Source organism: Octopus bimaculoides, chromosome 2, assembly GCF_001194135.2.
Source record: "Octopus bimaculoides isolate UCB-OBI-ISO-001 chromosome 2, ASM119413v2, whole genome shotgun sequence".
Taxonomy (NCBI): Eukaryota; Metazoa; Mollusca; class Cephalopoda; order Octopoda; family Octopodidae; genus Octopus; species Octopus bimaculoides.
In genome coordinates this window covers 67,643,020-67,653,640 of record NC_068982.1, presented here as the reverse complement: position 1 = coordinate 67,653,640, position 10,621 = coordinate 67,643,020, and the positions used below count along the sequence as shown (strand labels likewise).

At 34.7% G+C, this 10,621-nt stretch overlaps 1 long non-coding RNA gene across 1 annotated transcript in view; it reads left to right on the top strand.

Annotated features, from left to right (window-relative positions):
• LOC128251270 (uncharacterized) overlaps positions 1-8,829 on the top strand; it is a 22,652-nt gene extending 13,823 nt beyond the window's left edge. Inside the window, exon 2 of the long non-coding RNA XR_008267048.1 lies at positions 8,227-8,829. This is a non-coding gene — a long non-coding RNA (uncharacterized LOC128251270). The remainder of the gene's footprint in view (positions 1-8,226) is intronic.
• Positions 8,830-10,621: the final 1,792 nt, after the last annotated feature.

The following is a 10,621-nucleotide window of genomic DNA, read 5'->3' as shown; positions in this document are numbered from 1 at the left end:
ATATACATATTTATATAAGCATTCAGAATTTGTGGAAACGATATCCACGTAAGGGATTGTTAAAAGCAATCCTGATGCCAAGTGGGTTTAACCAAATACATTGATAGGAAGATCATCAATATATATGTGTATAAAATATCATAAAATTAAAAGGATATTTTGGGGTTATTAAGCTGGTTGGGGCGGTTCCTCTTATACTCTTATAGGTATATTTTTCATCTTTTAATTATATATATATATATGTGTGTTTGTATATATATATACATATATATATATGCGTTCGTGTGTGTGTGTGTGCGCGCGCGCGCGTGTATATACGTGCGTGTGTGCAGACGTACATAATGCATATTTTCGAACGCATTATCGCCGCTAGGTGGAGGCGCAATGGCCCAGTGGTTAGGGAAGCGGACTCGCGGTCATAGGATCGCGGTTTCGATTCCCAGACCGGGCGTTGTGAGTGTTTATTGTGCGAAAACACCTAAAGCTCCCCGAGACTCCGGCAGGGGGTGGTGGCGAACCCTGCTGTACTGTTTCACCACAACTTTCTCTCACTCTTACTTCCTGTTTCTCTTGTGCCTGTAATTCAAAGGGTCAGCCTTGTCATACTGTGTCACGCTGAATATCCCCGAGAACTACGTTAAGGGTACACGTGTCTGTGGAGTGCTCAGCCACTTGCACGTTAATTTCACGAGCAGGCTGTTCCGTTGATCGGATCAACTGGAACCCTCGACGTCGTAAGTGACGGAGTGCCGTCCATATCGCCGCTAAAACAGCAGAAAAATTATATATAGGCGGGTAGGTGTGCGTGTCGAAATATGCTAGACAGTTTGATAAACAGACGCGCTCACATGAGAAACCCTGTAGTGAGGAATAAAAAGCTAGAATAGAGTTTAAAGATAAGATTTTGTTCCTTGCATTCGAAACACTCTGCTTATTTGAACTTAGCAATGTTAACATCATGACACTGACATAAATATTACATCCATCAGTTTTTTTTTTTTTTTATGTATCAGGTCTGGATGAAGAAAATTCTGGAAATATATAACAAACATTATTATCGATAAAAAGTGCTTCTGATGTGAAACATAAGCAAGTTAAAAATATTATAAATCACACAAAAGGAAAAACAACAATTCTTGAAAGATGGTGATGAAAGAAGAAAAAAAGAGATTGAAAGCGAGTGAAAATTATTTTCAATTTTTGCTTGCCGTAAATAACTAGCTTGATTAGAGAACTCATTTTCAATTATTCATTGTACGTGAAGCCAAGATATTTCTCACCTAAGAGGAAAAACAAATGGCTGTTTCAGTTTCTACTTCTGCGTAAATTGCCTATAAAATTTTCTCTGAATGACAGAATATCACACTACACCCCGCTTCTGTCTGTCAAGAACAAATATTTATTCAACATGTGCTAGAAGTTCTAAGTATATTTAATCAACAAGTCTTCAATACATTGTTCGTGGAGTTCGTTTATCTTCGAAAATTAATCTAACTTCTTCAAAAACGAGAAAATATTATATGAGTAATGGCTTACTGACAGCGATTTTTTAAAACTTCTGAGCAATAAACCAAGTTCTCATTTTATTATTAGTACATCTTACTTAACAAGAGATCATTTAAAATCCCTACACTGTAGGGTTTTAATATTTTGTCTTACATTTTGAACAGAGACTTTAAAAACAACCTCTAGTGAGTCGTGACAATTTAGTGTTATTCTGCTACAATAGCACTTAGTTGCTACTAATATCAAGCAGATACAACATTTCAGTCCTAAGTATGAGACGTTTTGGAGCAGCTGTTTCGGCGCCACTGATTTGTCACTGACTTATTTCACGTCAGACGTTTTAATGTGTCTCTCGTTCTATACATTTATTTCTCTCTCTCTCTCTCTCTCTCTCTCTCTCTCTCTCTCTCTCTCTCTCTCTCTCTCTCTCTCTCTCTCTCTCTCTCTCTCTCTCTCTCTCTCTCTCTCTGTGTGCGCGCATATTTTTCTTTATATGTATATTTTTCTTTATGCATACTTTTCTTTATATCTCATTCGTATTCAATTTATAGATAGTAATGTCTCTTTCTCTTCACACCTTCTTCCTCTATATTTTATGCGTATATTTCTGATCATGTGTGTGTGTGTGCGTGCATGTGTGTGACCAGTGCCAAAAAATACTGGCGCTTAAACAGGTTAGATGCCCAGTCTGCCATGCCAAATTTCCAGCGTCCAAACATCCCAATCACCTCATGCCGTTCAATCCATATTCAACAATAGCATACAAATATTTCACAACTGGAATGCATCACAATCCATAATGATCTTTCATGAGGACGGCGTATAACCTAACCAGAAATGTTTTAACTTATTAACAGTTGCTGATTTTTGGTTAGACAAAGTGCTATCCACATAAGAGTACTAGCCAGTTATATAGAACAGTTCATCTACTAAGACACTGAACATTCTTCACTGTTTCAAAATAATGACTGGCCGACCTGTTGGTAAGCCCATCAAAACGTTACTAATCGTAAGACTTGCTATTACACAGCAACAACTAGCCAATCAACGTTCCATTTTCTCTTTTTGCAACCACTTAATATTTCAAAATATCTTCATGTGGTTAAACGAGTAAGATAAATACCATCGGTGTTTAAGTTCATTCACAGCATTTACCTTCCTGTCCCCTACCCCTACCACATTCCTATCACAAATTTCATATTGGGCACTTCACTTTTGTTCTTCCAAAGACTGTAACCTCTATAACCCTCTCTGACATGTCTTACCTACAGACATCGAACTGCAAAGATTGAAGGTTAAATATCGACTGCATCGGTTTTATCGGTCTTTAAGGGACTTCAAAAGCTATGAACAGTTTCTCTTCCTCCGATTAAACAGTAAAAAAAAATATAAGAAATTAAAACAACAGGCAAATTTTAATTGATACAGTTTTCTTACTGCTAACCTATTTTACCTATAAAGTAGTCATACCAATAAAGTAGTCATTTTACCCATATAGCAGTCAAATTTCCTTCACTAGAAAATATCTGGTGAACATAAGACCTAAGAATATTTCTTGAAGAGATGGTACCTATACCAGACGACAAGGAGTACTGAAGAACATAGCATTAAGAGTTCTTCATGAAAACAAACCACCACCCTACAGGAAAGAGCTAGTAAGAGAACGTAAGTAAAAAGCATCATTATTTAGAAGTCCGAATTAGTTTAATGTAACACTTTTAGAAAAAGAATAAAATGATACTAATTCGAAATAGGAACTTCCATTTATATTGGTGATTGTATTATTAGTACTTTCTTCCATAATTGGCATTTAACCATCTCACACATTTTTAATCTTCTCAAAAAGAAAATCCAACTTATTTCAACATATAACAATACCCTCTTATAGATGTTGTGACAGACAGACAGGCGGAGATTCCTCTTCTCTTTTATAATATAAAATTATACATATTTTAACCTTATATTGTTACCCGACAGTCATAGCTCGGCGATCAAGTGAGTCTTTTCAAGTCGAGCTGATACTTCACATTGAGCGATCGCAGCTCTGGTACTACGACATATGATTAGAATGTCGTAGGAAAGAATTACAAGATGAATTCTTTATGCCGAGCCAACCAAGAACGAGATTGTTGGAAAATATCCATAGGGAATCCAGCTGCAAAGTATAATGTCGGTTACTTCTGATAGGACCTTATGGCAAAGGTGCCTGAGGCCCTGATCTTCCCAGAAGGGATAAAAGATGGATGGATGGATGGATGGATGGATGGACGGATGGATGGATGGATGGATGGATGGATGGATGGATGGATGGATGGATGGAGATTGAACCTTATTACTAGATTTGTTTTACTTTCAACTGATTTATCGCTTTGGTAATTGTCTTCTTGGAGGTGACCTTAAGTCTTCTACGCTTCCAAAAGAATTATTAAATTGACCAAGCCTATTCAATAGATCTAGTCACATGTTGACGATATAGTGGAGTCGGAAGAGTGTTTTACTGCCACAGAAGAACTCAATGGTAATGAAATTAAAACAGACATTAGGAAACCAAAACAGCGTGAGAGAAAGGATAGAATTACAGTAGAGCAAATACAGTTTGTTAAAATGAAACATTAATAGTTGTAATGTGCTTAATAGTAATATTTAAGGGAAGGAAATTCCATCGTGAAATATTTTTAATGAAGTACAATCTAGAATATTTCTGGAATAAGCGATGAAATGACTAAAGTAAATTGCATTTCTTAATCTGATTTAGTAAAGTACAGCTCTATACATCGAGTCACAAATCCAATGTCTTACAACAGCTTACGTGTCACTTTACAATACCAATTCGTCTGAAAAAAAATTAACACACAAGTACTTAACTAATACTTTTAAAAACAGATACTGATTCTGCTATACTACAGCCATAATCAAAGATTTGTGTGAATTATTTTCAATAATTTCTCAGAAATTATCAGAAGTATCAACGATATCACGTCATAAAATATCAATATCAATAGAGATATGATTAAAATTATCTCAACGTAGAAGTGAATTCGAACTGGCTTTCTGTATATCTATTAATCGATTAACTCTTTTCTATTAGCTAAATAGGCTCGCTCTATCACCGATTTCTGACATCTATTTCTTACTTTCAAAACGAATATTATAGAATGCCACGCGCTACTGCAGTTCTTTGCGTAATTCCAAGTTATATTACTTGCTTTAGCATCGTCTTCAAAGGCTATTCTTTACCCATTTCTGCAGAAGACTTCCGTTGCAAACAATAATCTTATTTATCAAAACTTACATTCCTCTACCGTGTTAGAGACAAGTTGAACCGAATGTGCAATACTTCAATTCACACGGATTTCTTTCGTCATAGCATCTTTCCTAATGGTATTTTAAAAAGAACATTAATCAAGAAGTCACAGTCAATAAACTGTTTCAGACACAGTGGAAACTTACCACGCAAAATAATTTATCTAAAAGTATCAGGAATGCAGGCTATTAGAACAATTTACTGTCTTACTGGTGAGGTTTCTGTAGCTAAAGTATAACAATAACTTCATTTATTTTTCATAAGCTAATCAATGATTTATAAGAAGGCTGTTCGGTTTTCTTTTTCTGCCTCTGTCAGCGCTATTCCTGAAAGTAGCGATGGGTATTATTTCTATAGTATATATATTCGTATTCCTGACGAATACACTAGGAAATATATAATGTAGAATATATTTTAATAATATTATTTGCGCAGTTTGGGTGCAGAGCGTGTCGGACATGATAAGATAAAATTGAATATCGATTTATGAAATTAATGCTATGTCTAAATGTCCAAAATGTGATATTTATAAACAGGGTGGAAATATATTAAATAAATGAAAGCAGTGTAAATGTAAATTAGCAGCATAACTCGTATGATAACTGAATATGTCTCATAGTTATAAAATTTTTACTGTCCATATTTTTCTCCTCTAAGTTATTCTTTGATGTCTTCCAAACGAAAGAAAATATCAACATTATGTAAAATTTAATGACTGCGGTAAATCTGGCGAATGTTTTTAATTTATTTCATTTAGAGCAGATCGTAAAAAGTGAAAAAATAATTCACTTCCTGTAAATATTTTTGACATGTGACATAGAGACAAGGAAATAGAGACAATATTAAACTATAACTAATAGTTTTCATGATATTAACTATTGGTTATAATTCATGGGGGGACACGCAGAACAGACAATGGTTGTTTTTAATATCTTGTAGCAGATTCAGATGTGAATATCTGGTCGCTGTTGTTTTTTGCCATCGGAAAACACTTATAAGAATCAGCAAACAAATCATTTGTTGATGCGTGTTGATGTCTACCAAACTATTGAAAATTTATGAGTTGCGCGTAGAGCAGCTAGAGTCCAAGTTATAACGCATCTATTCATTCTTAATACGTTTTGAGATTTGAACAGGAATATCTGAATGCTATTGTTTTTCCATTCCCTCTTTCATGCATGATTTACTTTGAAGGACAAAATCTAATCCCATCGTATTTAATTCGCTTGAAAGTTTGGGTGAGATTAAACCGGAGAACAGTGCAAACATTGTGCCATAACATCAAATATTGAAAGTTTAATGAGGTGTTTATAGAGATTTTAAGATGGAAAACATTAGAAGTTCAACACATATACTCTGTTGTTCCAGGTATTAAAAAGTAGGTTGAAGATCTTGAAATTTGCATTCTGTCAATATGAGTAGAAGGGGATATAATCTTGCAGAATGAAGAAATGTATTTAAAAAAGCATCTAAATATACATAATAGTAATGTAATAAAACTCAAATTCTCTTTTCAGTTTTATATCTGTCTCTCTTTCTCTAGATTGTAACAAATAATCACTGTGATAGAAGTCTCATCCAGTTTCTTGGGTACAATAACATCTTGAAAATATTTTAATACTCTACTAAACAAAAACACAATCTCAGACATATTTCTATGAAATAGAAATTTGAACACTGTTCTTTAGTGATTTTTAGCCTAACACTCTGAAGGTCATTTTACTCTTTAAGATCGCTAACTGAGAATTTGATTAAGCTAAAAATCACAGTAGATGTAACATTGGTTTTCTTTTCCTTTTCTTTTTCTTTTTTTAAATAATTAATGATTTCCACAAGATCAGAGATATTTAGAGAGTGATATTTAGCTCTGAGGACAGAAGGACGTAACTAATCTATGTAAGATCAAATTCAGGCAGCTATCGTTTCTTTCTTTCCCCTTTAATGTGAGAGTCTTCGCATATGTTGCATCAAAAAGAAGTTTTCACTGTGTTAAAGAAACAGCACAGTTAAAAACATAACCAACACTATTAGACCGACTACAAATGAATCATCAGTTAGATTGTTTTTAGTTTCTTACGCTTTGTTATTTTCGTTAATTCAGCTTTAAACTATTTCCTTGATATTAATGTACAGTCATTGGCAATTCCGTGATAAAACGTTGTACCGTCATTTGTTTTGATTATCGTTACTGAGAGCAGAACAAATTTGTTCTTCAAAAAGTTCCCTACACAAATGATTTATTAATTTTTTCACAAAAGCTGTTAAAATCGATATTTGGCAAATTAACAAAACTTCTGAGAAAAACTACTGTTAAAAAACAGTAACAAATCTTAGATCAAACATTTATGCCGGAAAATATATATTTTCAATCAAGTTTACAGAAAATTTATTGACAATGGTTGTTTTGTACCTTGTATCTACCAAAACCAACATTGAACTACCGAAGTTCTTTCCTTTCTACCTAATCTGTTCATACTAATCACAAACGCGTAAATAAAGCACAGAAATACTCTCCATAAAAGTTGAATGGGTGATAAAACATTATTTCAGATATATTTGTAACAAAGTAACACCATAGTAATTCACACACAATGCAAAGAAACAGAAACTATAGCCTATACCATATGAAGGAAACCTTCCGCCTGCACTAGCTTAGAGGAAAAAATCTTCTAAGATAATTATCATTTAAGAACATTATTGTTTAAGATCACAATCAGAAGTATTTCATAGAACACAAGATCGGCCTTCGTTCTAACCTCGCAACCATCCACCAGCAACATTTCTAGCAACTCCATAGAAATCCTCCTGTTCATTCCCCATTTACCCAGATGGCCTTGTAAGCATTACTCGTAAAGACAGTCAAATCAGAATTATTTCGCTCTTCATTTCCAAAGAGTACTCATCTGTAAAACAATTCCCTCCTCTCGAACCAATCTTTTCGAACCATCTAGTATCGCCACCAAATATACATAGTCATCAAGGGCAGATATCTTCGTAATGGTTTCATTTTAATAATACAGCCGATCACTTTCCTATCACTGTCAGGTACTCAATATCAAAGCTGACCAACATTCTTTATCAAGGTATTCAATCTTTCACTTATGGCGTATATTTATCTTAATTTGTAGAAATTCGTGACATTATATCTCATTCTCAAGAAAGCAACATTTCATATCCCCGTCAGCTACCAATTTATTGCTCTCTCTCTCTATCTATCTCTCTTTCTCTCTCTCTCTTTCTTTCTTTCTCTCTCTCTCTCTCTCTCTCTCTCTATCTTTCTCTCTCTCTTTCTCTCTCTCTTTCTCTCTCTCTCTCTCTCTCTCTCTCTCTCTCTCTCTCTCTCTCTTTCAAATTTCAAAATGTTTTACATACATACCCAAAGTCAGTAATTCTTTTTATCTACGTTGTTTCCACAGAAGCAGATCCGCATGAAAACTTCGTTTATGTCAAACACCAGTGGTCTTTGAACCGTGAATACTTCATTGAAGACGTTAATATTACCCTTGGTATCAGCAAAGCCTTCGTTATTATGCAAGAGGACCTCGAAGCAAAACAGTCTGCTCCCAGATCATGTTCTTTGGCAAAGTTCCTATTACAACATTTCATCAGTGTTACCGGTACTCACTTCTATCCGCATTCTGTAAACTCACGCATATCTCAGATTTTTGAACAAGTTTTCCTGCTGACGATGTGTTATCAGAACACACATATTCTAATACAGATGGTATTAGCTTTCATTTATCAAGATTCTGCACATTAAACTGGAAGCCAGCAATATCCAGACTTCTTAACATTGAATATGCAAATGATTGACCCCATTCATTAAAAATTAAATTTCTCTTTTTCAACAAGCTTACTATTCTATGCTGATGATCTGGCAATGTATCACTTTCTCACATTATACTTATGTACTTTAGAGAACTCCTGAACTTCTTTCCTGCACGTATATGGTCTATTTGGTTTCTAGTCTAACTGTCAAAAGGACATGATAATAAAATGTATTGAACTTCTAATCTGCACCTGCTGAATCTAATTATAGATTTCCTTTAAAAAAAAAACTCACCCAGATATCAACTGATTACTTCACTCCATGTTCTTTTACCCGCCTTCTTCCACTACTTATATATCGTCTACAGTGTAGACATCAAACAAGACAGTGTAGACTCTACACTGTCTTGTTTGATGTCTCGACGCATTGGTCCTCCTCTTGTTAGTCTTATAATTATTATTGCTATCGTCGTCATAACATGAAGTGACCGATATACAAAAATAAGAGAAAAACTACGAATCGTTACCTGAATGTTTATGAAAGTAACTGAACAACTGCAGACATCAGCAAATGGTCGATACAGTGTGCGATCATGTATGCATATGGCAGTGTTTTCTAGTCTGTGTATTCCTGTGATCATATTATTTGGTTTCTTCTGCTTTTTATCTTTTTACAGCTGACGGACCAATCACTCCAATCTGTTAACATTCCATCTTGGTTATTTTTACCGTTGTTCGCTCTGCCGCTTGCAATTGGACTAGATTCCTGGTAAAAGGGTTGGTGTGATATCTCACTGCTCCAGTGCCGTTTACGGATCTTTTTTAAAACGGGGGCCACATTTTTCATTAATGTTTTACGTAGTGCTTTTGGTACCGAAAGACTTTCAAACTTCGTATACTTATCTATTTTGTGTTATAGAACAGAAAAATATTTTTGTATTCGAATTTATTTCATGTAAAAAATTGTCTTATTTCGATAATTTCAACCAATCACTGACGTCCATTCAGCCGATATACATTAAGTGCCGACTACATAAACAAACGATTCTTCGTTTTATTTGCTTTTTTCATTTTAAATTTGCTTTAACCCTAACCCTAACCCTAACCCTAACCCTAACTCTAACCCTAGGGTTAGAGTTAGGGTTAGAGTTAGGGTTAGGGTTAGGGTTAATTGTTTCAGAATCGTTTGTTTATGTAGTCGGCACTTAATGTATATCGGCTGAATGGACGTCAGTGATTGATTGAAATTACAGAAATACGACAACTTTAACATGGAATAATTTATGGATTTCTTTTTTTTTTAAGAAGACTAAGAGAAAAAGATGTTTTATATGACACATTCTACCAGTGATCCAAGTTTCAAAGTGTTTCGTTAATGAAAAATGTGGCCCCCGTTTTAAAAAAGATCCCCGTTTACATTTCCTTAAATGCTAAAAATAAAAAATAAAAGTAAACCCGTTGGATAATTTTCCCTCTTCATCTTTACCATCAGTTAACCCGATCTAGTCCAGAACTAACAATTCCCTTACCAACACCCAAACGATACATCCTCTTCCTTACACTCAAACCATGCATCCTGTTACAAATTCACAAATGACACATTCTTACTCTCTCAACCTTTAACTGCTATCTGTCTCTGCTGTTCATGTCTTTATTCAAGCTTCACTTCAAAAGATAGTTTTTGCCCATATGTAGTCTCTTCTCTGCTCACGACTCACCTGTTTCCCTAACTCTTCCATACATACATACATACATACATACATACATACATACACGAGTAGATGTTACATTATACCACCGGAAATAATGAAAAGGCTACCATAAGAAAGTATCATTTATCAATTCAGTCACAGTACCAAATGATCTGTTGACTTCAGAATTTATTGAAGATAGTCGTGCCTTAAATGAAATAAAACAAAGAATGTACTAGCCATCCTTAACATCTGCTATGAATAGCAAAAGAAGTCCAACACCACCACACTCACCTCCATCCTCATATAACTACCATTCCTTCTTATTTCCATCACCTTCTCCTCCCCACCA